General features: G+C 41.0%; 1 long non-coding RNA gene across 6 annotated transcripts in view; it reads left to right on the forward strand.

The window, feature by feature from the left end:
• The window catches only part of LOC103816090 (uncharacterized), a 34,346-nt gene extending 25,779 nt beyond the window's left edge, over positions 1-8,567 (forward strand). For 5 of the 6 annotated variants that reach the window (XR_007778406.1, XR_007778409.1, XR_007778410.1 and 2 more), the window contains 2 exons: positions 3,478-3,588; positions 4,623-8,567. This is a non-coding gene — a long non-coding RNA (uncharacterized LOC103816090). The remainder of the gene's footprint in view (positions 1-3,477; positions 3,589-4,622) is intronic. The other variant, XR_007778408.1, reaches the window with a different exon arrangement.
• The last annotated feature ends 9,283 nt before the right edge of the window (positions 8,568-17,850 follow it).

Here is a 17,850-nt window from a genome sequence, read left to right on the forward strand (position 1 = left end):
CAGCCAGGACTGCACGAGGCTTGTGGGGTGACTGATTTGCAAGGGAACAGCTGCATTTTGAGGTGACTCTGAGGCAGCCACGTCCCCACTCTTCTGAGGCTCTTAAAGATATTTGTGAGCTGGCATGAGGAATCACCTGGGACTCAGAGCAGACCACAAGTGCTTAGGACAGTGTTTTCTCTGCACCTTTTCTTGCTGAGCAGAACTGCAGCACTATAAACCAGTGTGAGTTTTGCCTCATTCTGAGGTGCTGTGAGTTATGAAAGCCCACTCCAGATGTAATGAATGTATAGATCATTTTGACCAGATCATAATCTATTAGTAAATAATGCTCTCTGAAAATGTATAGGTGAAATAAAGAACTTCTTGCTACTATTGCTGTATTGGTACCAAGGATTACTGTGGAGGCCAACATGATCCTCAGGCTTTGTGCTACTGACATTTAAATACAATGCAGAATTAACTACAGGGTTTGGTTAGTAAATTCCCCTCTGGATTAGGATATTCAGGGTGTACACTGCTGTAAACAGAACCCAAAACTATACAAGGCTTACCTGTGCCTGGGCTTCAGCTCACTGACACCCTCACTCATGTTTACAGAATTTTTCCATTAGATTCCTAATTTTGGTGGGAATATTACACAATACTTTTCAGAATGAGTAGATAGAGAAAACCCCTATAATACCTATGACTTTTCTTTGCTATCCCTGGAGGAAGCCCAAGGGTACCAGACTAAGACCTAAGGCAAATTGTCAGCACAGTCTATAGGCCATGGGAAGGTTAGGTTTAAAGAAGATGTCACTTTGGGGACATCTGTGTGACACATGCTGCAGTGTCCAGACATTGGAGACTATGTTTTTGCTCTAAATCTAGAGAGGAAGTCAATAGGAAAAAAAAAAAGGGAAAGAAGCACAGGGGAATAAAAGTACTTTTGAAAGAGAAGAAATCTACATTTCAATGAAAATCCTTTCAAGGCATTTCAAATAAGAGTCTGAGAGAAATAATTACAAAGTTTGGAGAGAAAGAACGTTAGCTTTGATATCTTTTTCTTCTATGAAGCAATTAAAATAAGCAATTTTTCAAATACTAAGCAGAAAATTACTAATGGCTGAACCCAAAAGCTTTCATTTCCTTCTTGGGGCCTTTATTCTTCTAAAAAAAGACAAAAAAAATGTGAAGGTGGTTTTCCAGATAGATTAATGCATAAAGCAGTCGCTAGTTGGATGTCATAAAAACTACAGCAGCATAGAATAGCTGAGATTAAGAGCTAGATTTAAATCATGCAACAGTCCAGTTAATATCAATGTCTAATTAAGAAATGCATAAGAAGTCTGTAATGTTGATTTGATGGAGAAAAACTCTAATAGGGTTTCTTTTGGAATTTTCCATTTCAATTGCTGTGTAGACTTTTAATGGATGTCCTATCCAGTCTTTGGTATTAGCAGGAATCATCCTCAAATTAAAACCAAGGCCTGAAATGGAACACAGGTAGACAAATTAGCTGGTCTGGGAAGCAGCCTGGGTAAAATGACAATGTGAGCTGGAGCTGAAATTTGAGTACAAATAAAAGAGAGCAAACGTCTCAAATCTGGCGTGGAAACCCTCCCTGCTTCTCGTTTGAAACAATCTAAAACCCTGTAATTTGAAACAATGCCATGTTAACCCATTTCCCCACCTCCCTGAGCCTGCAGAAATCCCTGACAATTCATACTTAGACACCTAGACCACTCAGCATTATTAATTAGTCTTTTTTATTTAAAAGGCTCTCCATAGTTATGCATATTAGTAGTGTGTAGAGGTGGATTCTTCTCTGCTTGTGATGGGATTTAGAGCACACAGGTCCCTGTCACCATCAACCAGCACCATTAATCTCCCACTCCTCTCTGGGTCTCAAATGTTTCAATCCCCTGGAGCAAAACTAAGCCTCTTCAGTGTCCCATGGATCATCCAAGACATTTGGTCTCTAGATATGAAAGGGGAACTGGTTTTGAGCACATGACTAATGCCCTGAAGTTGCTAAAAGAGGAGCAGTGCAACTCCTGGTATGCACAAATCCATTTAGCAAAGAGGGGGAAAGCACAGTGCTGGGTTAGAGCAGCACTGTGTTTGTTATCACCACTCTGTTGTTGATCCAACAGATCCAGAGAGAATGATCTCAAGGATCCAGGAAGATGACACACTCAGAAGAACCTCTCTGGCCAATGCATGCTGGGGAACAATTTTAAAGTTCATTAGAACATATTGAAAAATAAAACATTGTCCATGGCAAAGCAAGGCACGTGATTCCATCTGCCCACGTGTCTCCTTCCAGTACTAAATCCATACAGAGACCTTTCAGAATTATATCATGAAGTCTTGTCATGTCCACAAGGAGTGGAAAAGACTGGAGGTGAAAATCAGAGTAACAGTGAAATTTTGGCACTTTTATTTTTGGGTCATTGCGTGAAATGTCACGGTCCAAATTCATGCCTGACATTGCTCATTGACCCATGAGGCACAAATATGTCATATTAAAGAGGGATTCCATGGCCCTGGGGCATGCCCCAAGGACTTTTCTCCTTGAGAAGGGAACAAGGATGCTCTCAGTGAGGCATCTGCCTTCTCAATGGTACAGAAGGTCTGATGTGAGGACACTCAGGCCATCAGAGGAGTCTGGGTTTTTTACCCTGCTCTTGACTGTAAGGCTGGGAGGTGCCATGGGTTGGGATGATGCTAGATGATTTTTAGGGTGCTTTGTCTGCAACCTTTATTAGATTTATGCAATACTTAGGGAAAAAACAAGAGTATGAAGCAGGCTGTCCTTTGCAAACACACACAACAGAAAAAACCCCCAAACCTCAACTTGTCCAACACACTGAGGGCCACAAATTCTGTTACAGTTTTGTTAAATGAGAGGAATATTCCTCCCCTCCTCTATAAAACCATCCTTTTAGACATTACTGCAGTCATGACCTCACTGCAGTTCCTGGATTCCTTTTGAAAAGATTAAAATGAACTAATACACAAATGATCTCATCACAGCATAAAGGACACCTTACACAGGGGGGAAAAACTAATCAGGAGAACTTCAGTGCTGCATTTGTAGTAGCAGTAGAAAAAGAACTGTAACACCACTGTGGGAAAACAAACTAAAGGTTCAATGCCAGAGAGGCATTTTTCCATCTTATGAACCATTTGGATTTGTCCTACCTCATCCTGCCTGTCACACCTGTCATCCTCTTAGCTATCTCCACATCTATCATCCTTCCCTCTTTCCTGCCTTTATCTACAATTTCCTTTGTCTAATCTGTGCCCTTCCCAACTGTTTTAATATTCCTGGTAACTTTGAATTGCAGGCAACACTATTCTCAGCTACACCCAAAATGCATTTTACAGAGTAAATTCATACAATCACCTTACACAAAAGTATTCACACATACTTCATCTGTAGTTTATGCCATTCTGCATTAAGAACACCTTTTCTATGTTTTCATACAGTTCTCAGCCCAAGAGGTCATGGATGGTGAGAGCTCTCATCTACTTTGGAGCTGTTCTATCTTCTAAGAGAAATCAGGAAGATGAGTTGGGAGAGATGCTTTACTTTCCTTGGTAGGACAATCTATAAATTAACATTTATGTAAGTGAGACTCTCACCACATTTTTAATGTTGTATCACATTTCGAGGCTGGAAAATAGAATGTCTTGGAACTAGGTGATCTTGAAGGTCTTTTCCAACCCAGGCTTTCCTATGATTCCATGATCTTCAGAACAAGATGAATACAGTGTTACTAATGCAACCTTATCTCTGGTGCCCATAGGTGCCCCTCAGCTCTGCCTTGAGGTGACACCGTTAAGCAAGAGGTGACAAATCGGTTTCCTTTCCCAAGGAAATGTCACCTAACTGCCCAGGGGACTGTTCTGGTGGGGGTTGCACCCTGATTTTCAAGGAGAGATGTGTTGATGTGGCCCCTTCCCACCCTGGCAGGAGGAGCTGAGGCTGCTCATTCACAGCTGTGACATCTCTCAGGCAGGAAGAAAGGCAGAAGGCATCAGGCTGTAGGGAGGGATCAGGGCAGCCACCTTTAGATACTGCCAAAGAAACCTACAGAACTCACCCAGAGGAGATGAGCTCCCAGGGCTGGACCATGCTGGTACAAAGGATGGTGGTACCTTTCCATCCATCCAACAAGATTTGCTACTCCTAAATGGGGAGCAAATACATCCAACTCCAAATGCTCTGCAGGTTACAGACCTGCTTCAGTGAGGAGAGCCCTGAGCAGAGATGAGTGTTGTAGGATATGTGCTGCAGCATTGGGAAAGCCCAAACAGCTCAAGGAGCAGTGCAGATCATCTGTCACCAACAAGAAAATAGCATGTGAAAAGCTGTTGTAATTCCTAACTGGAGGAACAGACTTCCCAAGGCTTGGAGGTCTTGGAGAACTCAGGCTCCTCAGTGAGATCTCTCCCCAAAGGCTGCAGATTTACCAGGTCAGCTCAGTCCAGGCCAAAGTTGCCAGGAAAGGTCCTTGGCCGTGCTCCAAGTTCAGTGCTCTATTGATTGGAGAGGTATTTATTGTAGGTCAGGGTCTTGAGCCAAGACAGCTGAAGCTGCAAGGACTAAATTGTCTATTCCTGACCCACAGATAAAACAAATGGCCATTTTTAGCCTAATCATCACTTCTGCCTGAGGAAAGAGCAACTCTTTGAGGTAAGTTCCCTTGGATATAATTCTTTCTTTCTAGAAAGAAGGGCTGCAGCTAATACATATCCCGAGTCATAATGTGGATTTGCACCTTTCCTGTTAAATATAGCTGGTTTATGTCCAAAGGATCCCTTCTGTCCCTAATGCTCACTCATATTGTTACAACTTCTACATTAGTTGCAGGTGTGAAATGCCAACTGATCCACACTTGTGGTGCTGTCAGCAGGGGAGTAATGTGAGTCAAAGGCCTGCCTCTCAGAGGGGAGGTCACCCGGATCTCCATTTGCACATCTGCTTTGCTAAACACAAAACTCTGGAGGTTTGAAAAGCTCCAACGTGCACAAAGTGGGGTGTGATCACATGCACAGAAGGAACTGCTTGTGCCTGTCATTGATTATGCAGGACACAGAATTTTCCTTGTGTACAAAATTCATCCTGCATTACAACAGGTGATGTTTTACTCATCAGTTCTATATTGATAAGGAGAAAACCCACACTTCTCTGCATTCCACGAGCAGACAGGATACCAAGAGGTTTAAAAAGAGCCCCACACACATTAAGCAGCTTCAGAAAGATGCTAATATTCAGCATGTCCCTGCTTGGAGTGTGCAGACATAAAGATCAGGAAAAGTGCCTGATCAGAGCTCTGGAGAGACCGTGCTGCTGGAGCCTGCCTTGCACAGAGGCATCCTGGTTTGGTTCTGAGGGCTTCCAGAGGAGCCTTCAAACGTTTCTATTTCCTGCTGTTAGTGGATTTTTTTCATACCTTGGAATAAGCCTTCCCCTGGTAATGTGTTTGCAGTTGATGCTGAGATAACAGTTCTTGCTCAGGGGACCTCTAATACACAGTATTTTATGGTTTCTACATTTTATGTGAGATCAAAAACTCCTCCTATGTATACATATATGCCTAATTCTTTCTTGATTCCTGCTAGAATCTAGAATGTCCCTCAGTATCTGCCGTAAGGATGCCCACAAGTAATCTATACTGAATATTTTTTGGTCTGAATATGTTTGGCCTTTTAATGTCATATTTATGACACCGTGATTCTGGTTACTCTGCACTTACAGGACATTTTTAACACAAGCATCCAAGCATCATTCATCACTATGCATTGCATTTTTTCCTCTCTCAGTTGGCTACTTCCAATTTTTTTCAGGGACAGTGAAACCAATGCTGACCTTTTTATCCAAAATGAGAAAACAGGGACTTGGTCATCAGCTGTATGCTGATGTTCCATGGATGTTACATCAGGTTCCATGGAATTTAGACCTTGTGTCCTCACATTAACTTAGCCAGAATTAAAGAAAAGTGATTTCTAAAGCCCAAAGCATACTGAGGAGAGCCATGAGCTGAACACATAGGTCAGAGCATGTTTCATGAACACCTGAAATTCCAGCCCTGAGCCTCTGCTGCTCATCATGGACATCTCCTTAAGGGAGCTGCTGAAAATAATTTCCATGAGAATCAGAAGAAAATAATTTTCACAAGAATCACTTTTGATACTGAGGAAGGAGAGCACTTGCATTTTAAAGAAAAGTTTGATTCTGGAAAGTCTCTGTTGGTGAGTTAGAGGAGCTGTAGAAGACAGAGTGGCTGTTTGACTCTTGATGGAAGCCTCTGTTGAATTCAGGCCTTTGCCCTGAAATTCACCCCAGAAATTCAGAAGTTTCATCTTTGATCAGAACAGTAATAGGAATGACATTGGTTTCCCTGGGCTGTACATTATAGACATGACAGAACCATGAAAAGAAATGGAGAAAGGGGTACTCATTTTCTTGGAATGAAATATAAGCTTGGAAAACATTTGAGTATAATATGCTGAAAGTTAAAAGAAACATTTTTAAAGAAACATTTTCAAAGAGCATGCCTGTTAGTTTTATCCTAATTTTTGCCATGTATAATTATGAGAAACACAGACAACTCATAAGATTTTTTAGTTTCTGTTGAGAATTGTCTTTTCCAAGATAATTCTGTACACTATTACTTCAGCCCACTGGGTATCATGTAGGGAAGGTGCAAGATTATGCACATGAATATTTCTGTCTACCACTTAGGCGTGCTGAGACAATATCAGCTTATACTTGCTCCTGTCATTGGTCCTTATTCCATGGAGGATATTCTTAATTATCAGCAAGACAGTTTGGTAATATCATGTAAAGTGTAACAGCATAATTTCTGTGATGATTTACACCTGCTAAGGATCTGAATACTGAATTTTAAAACATAGTTTAAGTTCAGAAGGAAGAGTATATTTTCTACAAGACACTATTTCTATTTTTAATAGAAATAATCTCATTTATTTAATTTATTGGCACTTTTCTTCTAAATGAAATGGAGCTTTTGAATGTGAAGATACCATTTTTACACATTTTCACTGCCCTGACAAATTTAGAGCACACTTCTGTACTGGATTAAATCAACTTGAGTCGAAATGCCTAAACACTATTTTTGACAACTGTGCATGAGGGACGTGCCTGTACAGGGATTCTAAAGAATAAAAAACCTAAAAATATCTCAGTTGCAAAGAAAATTCCCCGTATTCCTTCTTACACTTTGTAATAGTGGCTATATATATGTATATATATCTTTTTTAACCCTCACAGGTTTATCTCTAATTCTGTTGGAAATGATTGAAATAATTCCATTGACTTTAGCAAACTCTCTTTCCTGCTGGATTAAAGGCAATATTTGTGCAGCAGATTTGCTGGTGGTGCCCCACTAATGAAACAGGTAATTTTATAAACATGTCAGGGAGGGTAAGTGCCCAATAAAAAGATTTCAGAGAGATGCACAAATTACAGTTTATTTGTAATGGAAATAAAACCAGGAATTCTAACTGTGAGTCATTAATTTCTTTATAATCGCTTCCACACTTGGGGAAACTTTTCCCTAGGTTGTCTACAGAAACCCTGCAATTCTTGGGGCTTCTGATGGCACTTATGATCACAACAACACATCTAATTTCTGATAAAAATTACTTATTTTGGGAAGGATTGTTTTTTTCTCAAATTGCTCTTCTGAGTCTTTATCTGCAACTGTTTTCTTATCCTCCTCCTCATTTTCTATTTCTAATATAAAACCAGGAATCCTTATCAATTTAGAAGAGCAATAAAACTAAAGAAGATTCAGGCAGAAGTGTAAAGCACAGTCTATTTTAAAGTTCCAACTCAGATAATAAGACTCTGGTTTGTGCTGCACCTCACTCATGGACTCAGTTTTCCATAGTGCATTCAGTGTTGTAATAATGCAAATCAAATACAATTTTAATAACTCCTTCCATTAATGTTTTAAGACTGCAACACTTATGAGCATGATTCTAATTGCATGATTTTGCTACAGGCAAGTTTTATAGATCTGTCTGATCTTTGGATATTTGCACCGTTTGGATCATTTTAAATAATTAATTTTTGGAAGAATTTCAGTCTCAGTAACAACAGTTGGGTTTGATAGTGGCTGTCTTGTCAGTAATTGTATGTATCTGCTTCCATGCCAGGATAAACTAGATAATTTTAGAACTCTTTGGGAGGAGGGGGCTGAGATTTATTCCATGGCAAATGTTATGGAGAGTGTTCTTAGGAGGGGAATATTTATAGACTATGTTAATACAAGGAGCAAAAGAGGTTTAAAGTGAATAAAATTTTGTCATGCAGTACAATTAGTTAATTAAATTGCAGGACTTTCTGCCAAAAGAATACCAAAAATATAATCAACTTAAAATACCATTAAACATTCTTGTTTTATGCAACTTCTTTTGCCAGTCTGTAATGCACTGCGTGATAGGAACAAGGAAAATACCTCATGAGAAGAATTAGTTTGACTTCTGACATTTTTCTGCATATCTGCTGGGAGTTTCTGCCACAGGGGCCACAGAATCATGGAATCATTAAGGTGGGAAAAGACCTCTGAGATCATCAGTTCAACCATTAACCCAACACTGCTAGGTCCAGCACTAAACCATGTTCCTAAGCACCATTTCCACACATTTTTGAGCACCTGCAGGTACACTGACTGGACTTCTTCTCTGGGCAGCTTGTTCCAATGCTTGACCACCCTCTCAGTGATTAAATTTTCCCTAATATCCAACATAAAACCTCCCCTGGTGCAACCTGAGTCTTCTTCCTCTTGCCCCTGTGGATTGTTACCTGGGGGAGAGACTGGCCCACACCTGGCTGCACCCTCCTGTCAGGGAGCTGTGGAGAGGGACAAGGTTCTCCCTGAGCCTCCTTTCCTCCAGGCTGAACACCCCAAGCTCCCTCAGCTGCTCCTCAGAGGAGATGGTGAGGGGCTTGCAGGACCTCTGGTGTAACCCAGCTGCTATTTTTAGGACAGGTAAGCAGTTTGAAAGCTGGCTCCTGGCTCCAGAAACCTGTGTAAAACCTCAGGCTTCCCTGTCACTGTGCAAAATGGGATGAGGGAAATGACAGGACATGGGAAGAAGGTGAGTGGGGCAGCAAAAGTCACAAGGAAAGCATTTGCTGAGTGGCTGGTGAGGGCCCTTACCTTGGTGCTGTCCCCAGGGTTTCTCTCTAGTGGCAGGCACTTGGCTCTCCTCCTTGTACGTGCTGTTCTTCCCCTCGAGCATCACTTGAGAGCTGCAGCAGGAGGTTCTCTCCTTCAAGGTGAACAGAAACACCAACACAGTCTTGCCCACTCTTGATTCCACATTTCTCCTGTAGAGAATTTGCTCCAAATTTTGCTCGTGACAAATGCCTACACGAGGCTGGGACAAACAAGCATTAAAAGCAGCAGTGGGGATTTTATTTTGGGGGTAAAAGAATAGCTATGAATCAAAAGTTGCTAGCTGTACCTTGAGAGGTGAATTTTTGCCTGCAAAAAATAACATGCTCTTCAGTGAATATGGCTTTACCCACCCCAACAGTGCAGGTTTTCCTGTCTGGTGAATTCTGTGTCTGGCATCACAGAGAAGAACATCTAATCTGAAACACCCTGAGTGCATTTTCCTTGCAGGAAAAAGTTCTAACAGTCTTGCTGCAGAGTTCCCACACTGACAGAGAAACAGTGCTCAGGTTGTGCAAAACCCATGATAAACTTTTACTTCGATAAAAGAACTTTTAATCAATCCTGGAAGGGGCCACAGGTATATAGACCTTAGAGAAATGTAAGTTTTCCATGAATGGATACTCAGAAGTATGGGTAATTACAGCAGTATTTGAGAATTTCACTGCTGGATCAACCCAGCATGAAGTTCTCAATTATTCTTTCCCAGAAGTCATCCCAAACAAGAACACCCTGATACACTGAATTAATGATAAAAGTGGATTGTGGCTAGGGTTTTCCATGAGAACTTTGTTCTGGAAAATGCCAAACAAGCAAAAAGGTTTGGATTGAATAACGAAGTTTTCACGAGGCCTCTCCACTGAAAAAAAGATGTTAAAGACTTTTCAAAATCATTGCAAGTATCCCAATACTTATTATTCTAAGTGGACATTTATTTGCTCTGAAATATATTTTGATTTTAATTTTTAATTTATAAGTGAAATTAAAAAAAATGAAATATTTTGAAACCACTGAAGCAAATGGCTCAGTTAGATTTTTCACTTTTTAGCAGCTTATTGGTTAGTCACAGAATTAGCTGAAAAAAAATGAAATCCTGAAAACTCCCAAAGGACAAAAGAAAGCATTTCCCTGTCAGCTATAAAATGAGTGAAAATTATAATGACATTTTTATTTAGCAGAGAGATTTACTAAAACACCCACATTTTTACAGAAGTTGCAAAGACTTGAACTCGGACACACTTTTGGTTTCTCCCCAGGTGTGATGCTTAATGGTAATGTTTTTACTAGACCTGGTCACACACCCTCTCAGATACAGAGCTGGAGGTATTCCAGCCTCTACAGGGGTGATAATCTCTGCTTCATTTGCTAGCACAAGAAGGAGGGCAGGAAGCACCAGCAGGAAATTTCATAGTTTTATTTCAAACTAATGCATTTAAACAGGAAATGATAATTAAATAATTCAGAAGTGAGCTATCCGAGGATAAAGAGCCCCAGATGCCGTGAAGGGTTAAGCTTTGTCGGGCAGAGAGGGAAGGCCTGTGCAGCTTCACTGTGCTAATGGTGTGGGGAAAGAACTTCTGAGATACCTGCTCAATTTGTCAGGATTTTATCTTCTGAACTATTACCTCCAGCTTTCCCCAGAACACCCTTCCCAGCCCTTTTATCTGCCAGCTATCTTCAAGTTAACTGTCTGCCTATTGCCTTGGCTGAACCACACTAATAGTCAGCTAATTACACATGAACACCCTAATTTGCTTTGTCTTCCTCAAAAAGCTCACGCGTGTGCAGGCACGCACGCGAGTGTGCCTGCCCGTGCCGTGAAACTGCACCAGCTGGATTGGGATAAAATTGGTTCCATTGGTTTTTTGCCCCCTCTGATGCTTCCCCCCCACCAGGCCACCACCAACGCTTGTCATTCCTGATTTGCAACATCACCTGTTGCTCCAACACCGGGCTCCTGTAGAGCAGAAACTGGAGCAAAGAAGAGAAATACGTGTTTGTCATTGAACTGAGCTGAGAAGAAGGAAGAGGAGAATGATAAGATCATAGCCTGCAGCACTTTGTTTATGAGAACATCCTTCCAGTGATATATGTCTGCACCAGGTGAAAGTATTGTGTCACCCCTAACATATTTTAAATGCCAGGGCTGTCATGCAAGAAGACAATGATGAACAAGTTTAAACAGAATATGGTTTTGTAGCCATGTACAGAGTTACCCTTTGAAGGTTTGCACTGGTAGTGCTTCCTAGCAAAATGTTTCCAAGCTCTGTAATATTCCCCTTCAGAACCCTTCTCACACAGAATTTAAACTAAATGGAGACATTTCTGTTGCAGGCAAACTGATGGAGTTGTACTTAAAGCAGTGCATTTCCTCAGGCAGGATTTTCAGGCCATTTCACACATCCTCCCCACCATACTACCCAAGTTTGTCATAACTCCTTGGATAGGAGCCCTGCTGCACCCAGCAAATAGGCAAAGAAATCTCTGTCTACACCATGCTCTGAGCAGCAGGGACTGGCCCCAGGTCGCTGCATGGTAGAGGTTTACTCAGACTAACTCTAGCATGCTCCTGTGGACTGAATTCCCATCAGCTGCAGCAGCTCCCACATCACATCACCTGCTTTAATTCCACACTGAAGAATTCCGTTTGCGTGCTCCCAGGCTGCCTGGCCAGGTGGGACAGGGTAAGCAGGGCTATATTTAGGGGATTCTCTTCAAAAGTGCACCCCTGGGCCAAAGTGAAAGGCTAATTCAGGAGCACCTTTCCTCAGCAGGCAGATGTGCCCAGAGCTATCATCACATGGCAGTTTTCCTCCCAGATATTTATCTGGAGCTCGACTGCACGCACACCATCCCCGCGTTCTAACGCTGTTGCACAACACCACTCCTTGGCTCAGGCTGACAGCTCAAATTGAGCCTTGGGAAAGGCAACATCCAACACACAGCATTGAGAATGGGCATGACCACATCCACCTTGGATTCAGGTGAAAGAGCTTTAGCCGTGTGTGTCACGTGGAAATGAAGGCAACCGTGACACCGTGGAGGAAGAGTAAGGTCAGAGCCACTCCATGACCCATCCATGACAGCATTAATAACTTCACAAGAGGGAGGAAAGGGAGCCTCTGATTGCCTGAAAAAACCTTCTAGGAGGTAGGATTTCTTAAGTGCCTACTAAGGTCCTGTGTGGGCTTGTGTAACGCGCTCAGCATCTGCCCCTCGGTTTTCCTTTCTGTAAAATGGGCATACCTTGTTTTCCACAAGTTATTAGGAGGATTTTCCAATTAAGGTTCATCATAAATGAAAGTGTCTTGCAAGCAGTATTTAATCACCTGGCCAAAAATGGTCTCCAACTATTTTGGGCAGAATGTGAGTTTTTTAGGGACTGGTCACAGTGTCCAGAAGGCTATGGGATCACGGACTGCATCTTTGAGACAGAGTTTACTCCTGAATCAGTAAATGTACTAGACAAAGCAGCCATTATTTATGCATTCCTGCATACATGGCAAGGTGAAAATAATAGAATAAACATCATATACTTCATTATGATATCGGTTTACACTTCCAGGGTACACAAAAAGAGGCCATTTCATCAAGCTAATTGCCTGAAAGTAAAAGAGAGAGAACTTTAGCTATTAGTCTATTATGGGGCTTTTTTCTTAATCACAAATAGGGGCCGTGTGTCCCCAGGGGGATGTGTATTCTAATTTACAATTGAACTACAGATCAGAGCAATCAATCTTGTGCAGCACTTTTACAGTGTAATTGCTGCAACATAACAAATAAAAAAAAAAAAAAAAAAAAGAAAAAAAAAAAGCAGCCTAAGTCGAGTTTCAGCTTGAGGTGGAGATATTTACCAGGCATTGGTTCGGGGTGGGAGGGAGGCAGAGAGAGGAGAGAGGCGCCAAAGCCATGAATATGCAATGAGGGCTCATTAGTGCCCCAGTGTTGCCATGACGAATGGCATTATCCCCAGACTGGTGCAGCCTAAACATGAATTTTATAACGACCCATTTATCATGACTTGTCATGGGTTTCTTTACTGTACTTTCTACTGACTCTCACACCTTCCACCATTAGCACCTCAGAATCCCTTCCTTTTGTTCTTTTATCTTATTCCATCTGAGTTTTTGGCCGTGATTCTCAGGCGATGAGGAGAGGAGGGCTGCAAACGCTGGTGTTCAAGAGTTCAGAGCTTCCCAAGCTGAAGACCCACCGCCAAAACGTGTTGGTGGTCTTCAGTCCACTTACTAGTGGATAAGTGTCCTCCTTGTCACAAGTATCTGCAATCTTGTCAGTTGACTCAGCAGAAAGGTCTCGGGTTGACCGAGCATCCAGACAACTATCTTTCCACTCTGGCAGATGTGATGGATGAATCTGTTTTGTTGACCTAGGCCTGTCTCCTCCTCAGCCCACTCCATCTATGTGCACGGTGTAACAATCCACCCCTCATCCTCGCGTTGAAAAAGGCGCAAAATCAGATAAATAAACAAAAACTGCTTTCTCCTCAGTTTCACTTAAACGAAAAAAAAACTTCCTAGGTCTAAAACCCAACTGATAGGGAAAGCATTTACTTTCCAGGAGCAAGCAATATCAGTCAACTCTACAGGAAAACCAAATTACTGCGAAGTAATTAGTGTCTGGCTTTAGCTCATTTTTGGTCGCTGCACGTTGTCTCTGTTTTACTGCTGTCCCTTTGGCCTGCCCGATCCCACATTTAATATACCACTGCTTATAAAGAAATCCCTGTGGCTCAGAAGGCTGAATTGCCACTGCTGGGCTAGGCCCTGCTCTCTACTATATAGAGGCTTTCATTTCCCAAGTTATGAATCTGACATCCCATGGCCAAATCCATGCCAGTTTATTTCTGAGAAGTCTGTCCTCATTATTTACCCCAAATAGTTTCACTGTCAGTCTGCCCTTTTTTTTTTCTTCCTTTCCCCACTGTGAAGTGGCTGGAGTATCTGAAAGTATCAAGCCCTTCTTTGTTGGATTTTACACTTTTGCTATTACAAGAATTTGTCTTTAGGGATAGAAAAATCAAGCAACTTATTTCCAGCTATTACTCGGATAGGACTTCATGTTCTTAAACAAGTTCTGAGCTCCCATGATCTCTGAAAACAACTCTCCCGAGGTCTTACATCAGGGTAGTCCTACAGTCCTTTCATTACTCTACTGGATGTTTGAAAATATTAAAAGGCATCTAACATCCCAGGCCAGCAATTTATAGACTCAAAGTCTGGCTCTGAGGCCCTCAAAACCTCTATTTCTTCCCCAAAATCTGCACTTTGCTATTATTGTTGCCAAGACAGAGCACGTGTTTCACCAGGAGTAGTTTGTCAAAGCAACAGTCCATTATCCAAAGATTCATGGCATGTTCCCACTCTGGTACACGATGGAAGAGAGGCTGGATGTCAGAAAGGGAGGAGAAAGGAAAGATTCCTCTCAGAAAGGTGCATTTGGGAAATGACACACCTTGATTAATCAGGGCATAGCTGATTAGGCCAGCAAATGTTTGCCTTTTTTTTTTTTTTTTTTTTTCTTTTTTAAACCCATCTGTGCTCCTTTGGAGAATATAGATATACAAAAATATATGTATGTGCAGTTTTTTAAAGCCCCTGACAGAATCTTCCACAAGTCTGTGACCTGTGATGGAGAACTCCAGCTCCCACCACAATACAAACAATGTTCTGTTAATTATCAGGAGACAAAAGAAGAATAGAAATCACTCTTAAAGAAGCAAACCAGAAATGACATCTAATATTGGAGAAAATGTCCACTGTCTTCAACAAGGACTCAGGACACAGCAAATATTATCATTATTCCTGAGAATAAATGTTTGCCCTATGACCCAGGTGATCTGATCACCTATTGAGTGGAGAGAATGGAGAGTTGTCACAAACAATGTGGTTTAATTAAATTATTTTAATTTAGCTCCTATTAGGAGTACTAAAACTGACTGTACTCAGTCTGTGAGATCAGATTGATACGTCTGATCCATTATCTGCAGTTTATGTGATGGAATGAGCAGATCCCTGTTTGAGTTGGTTGCAGGAACTCACAGGTCCAATCTGTGGAGGTTATTCCATTATTTTATACCAATACTTGCAGCTCCCTTTGAGAAACAGGCTCATCTTTATTCCACTCAGCTCATGGAGCAGAAAGACACGGAAACAAGGAATATTAAGGGACAGCCAACGGAGATGACACCGAGCTCTGTGTCACTTTAGCACCCAGGAATCACAGAATCACATCAGAGTGTTCTAGGCTGAGATCAACAACCATATGGAGGGCAGCTGCCCAGGAAAGGAAAACATTCACTATTCCTCAGTCAACCCACAAATGGCAATCATTAAAATAAAATAATTGCCATCTTTAAATATGAAGTCCTTGGTTCTAAACTGACAGGACTCCAATTATAGGAAATGCACAAATTTCAGGAGAAAAAGGCTACTTTCATTGTCATATGAATCCAGCTTCCAATAAAGTATCAGATTTGAGATTGTTTCAGAAATTAAGAAATATAAGCAATATTTTGAGGTGGAAGAAAAATCTATAAGGTAGGACTAAGTGTTTATCCTGAATTTATGGTAATTTTTCTGACTGAGTGCTGTAGGATCAGAGATAGCCTATCAACAGACTCACATGAAAATTCTTCTTTAAATACATATATCTGAATGCAATAAAATTCTGACCATATAGCAAAAATCTGGAAAATTATACATGCAGTAGTTTCCTACATTTACAGATAGAATTCATAAACTTAGGACAAAATAAACCCCACAAACCTGAGAAAAACTTCAGGTGTGATTACTATTTAATGATTTTCAATGTCCTTTCAACTGACATGTATGCAAGAAAATTAAAAAACCCCCGTAAACCCAGACACTATTTCTCTTTGTAAAGTGATGCTCTTTTAAAGACATGATAAAATCCTAAGCCTGAGCACAAAACTCCTTCTGACTGAATACTGAAGTGTTTGAGGACCCAGGCAGTGCCAGGGACATATCCTTACGTGGTTGTAAGGGCTCCTGATTGTGCAAAATAAACCTGACCAGCCTTTTTTTGCTGTCTTTGTAGAGAAATTCATCCCTCCCTTTTTAGTTCTGTTTCAAATATGACCTAATATATTTTTTGCTCTGTTCAAAGCTTGGCTTTAGTCATCCTAATGAACTAATGATCTTTTCCATTGGATATGCTTCAGCTTTGTCCTGAAGGTTCCTCACCTTTCTCCAAGTGGAGCCAATGGCTTGCTGCTCCCCACTTTTAAACAAACAAACACAATGTCCTTCTTCCCCCTCCTCCCCACTTTCTTTAATGACATCTTCAGTCATTAATGAGTTAATAAAAATCTCAAAGTCATCTGGGAATAGATAAGGGGGAAGAAAGAAGAGTATTGTACACATAATGACAGGCTCCCTGCTGGCCCTAAGATGTCATGGGTCAGCCATGTCAAGAATGTGTGTGCCCAATCATCTGCTGATTTTTATCAGCAAGGCCTGAAGCAGAATCTGACACGGCCAGTTTGGGAGTTACAATGAATAAACAATGACTTCTTGGATTGTTGGCTGCTGTGTGATAGAGTGAGAGGGTTTATATATACTAAAACATGATGACATTAGCAATCAATATACCAATTACTGGACAAGTTATTGGACGAAGAATGCACATGTCCTGAGCTTTGTGCACTTTGAACATGCTGCCAGCAAAGGAGACCACAGAAATAATGTTAATTAACCCATTCCAAGCTTGATATGCTAATACCTGATGATGCCTTGAAGTTTCTGAGAGCATGAGGTAGGAAAAAACCTTGCACTGATATAGCCCATTAAACATTTGAAATATAAAACACAAGCCTGACAAATTTATTTTTCATCAGGACTTGAGGAAGAAAGGAATAAATTTTTTCAGGTGAGCAGCTGAGATTCTAACAGACTTAAATTGTTCTCTATAAAATTTCACCTCAACACCCTCAGCATGCTACACAAACTTCATCACTGAGAAGTTAGAACATGTCTCTTATAGCTTGGTTAAGGAAATATCCCAACAACTCTCATCTGCCTATTTTTAAGTAAATAAAATAATATAAAACCCTAACACACTTTTTTATTTCTGTGTGACTGGAAATGCATTTCTGCATCTGATCAATCCCTTACATTCTTTAGTGTGCTCAAAATATTCAGTGTTTATGAGTTTGTCTTCTCTTATTCTGGAAGTGATTGTGAAGATAAAATGACAATATTTTAATTGAAGCCAGAATAGAATGGGATTATATAAATTACCTAATTCCAAGTGCAATATAGAAGAGAACTAAAGTGGAGATCAACGTTGCAGACAGACCTAGATTGGAGTTCAATGGTGTCAGCTCTCCTTTAAGATGGACAAGTCCATGATCTAATGGAAAGCTCATGGGTTTTGCCCTGAGATGCATTGTTAAAATGATATAGAAAAAAAAGACAGGTTTTATGATGGTTCTCCATCCTTTTCTGTGTAGTCTCTGAATGACAATTTTACTGCCATCTGGGAGCAGCAATGCCATGGACCCTTTGACTTCTGCTCAGGTGGGAGCAAACAAGGCAGGGTGTAAATATAAAATTTAGCTCTGCCTGCCAGGGCATCAACCAATGCAGCAGAAATTGTGCAGAAGGAG

Source organism: Serinus canaria, chromosome 10, assembly GCF_022539315.1.
Source record: "Serinus canaria isolate serCan28SL12 chromosome 10, serCan2020, whole genome shotgun sequence".
NCBI classification, from domain to species: Eukaryota; Metazoa; Chordata; class Aves; order Passeriformes; family Fringillidae; genus Serinus; species Serinus canaria.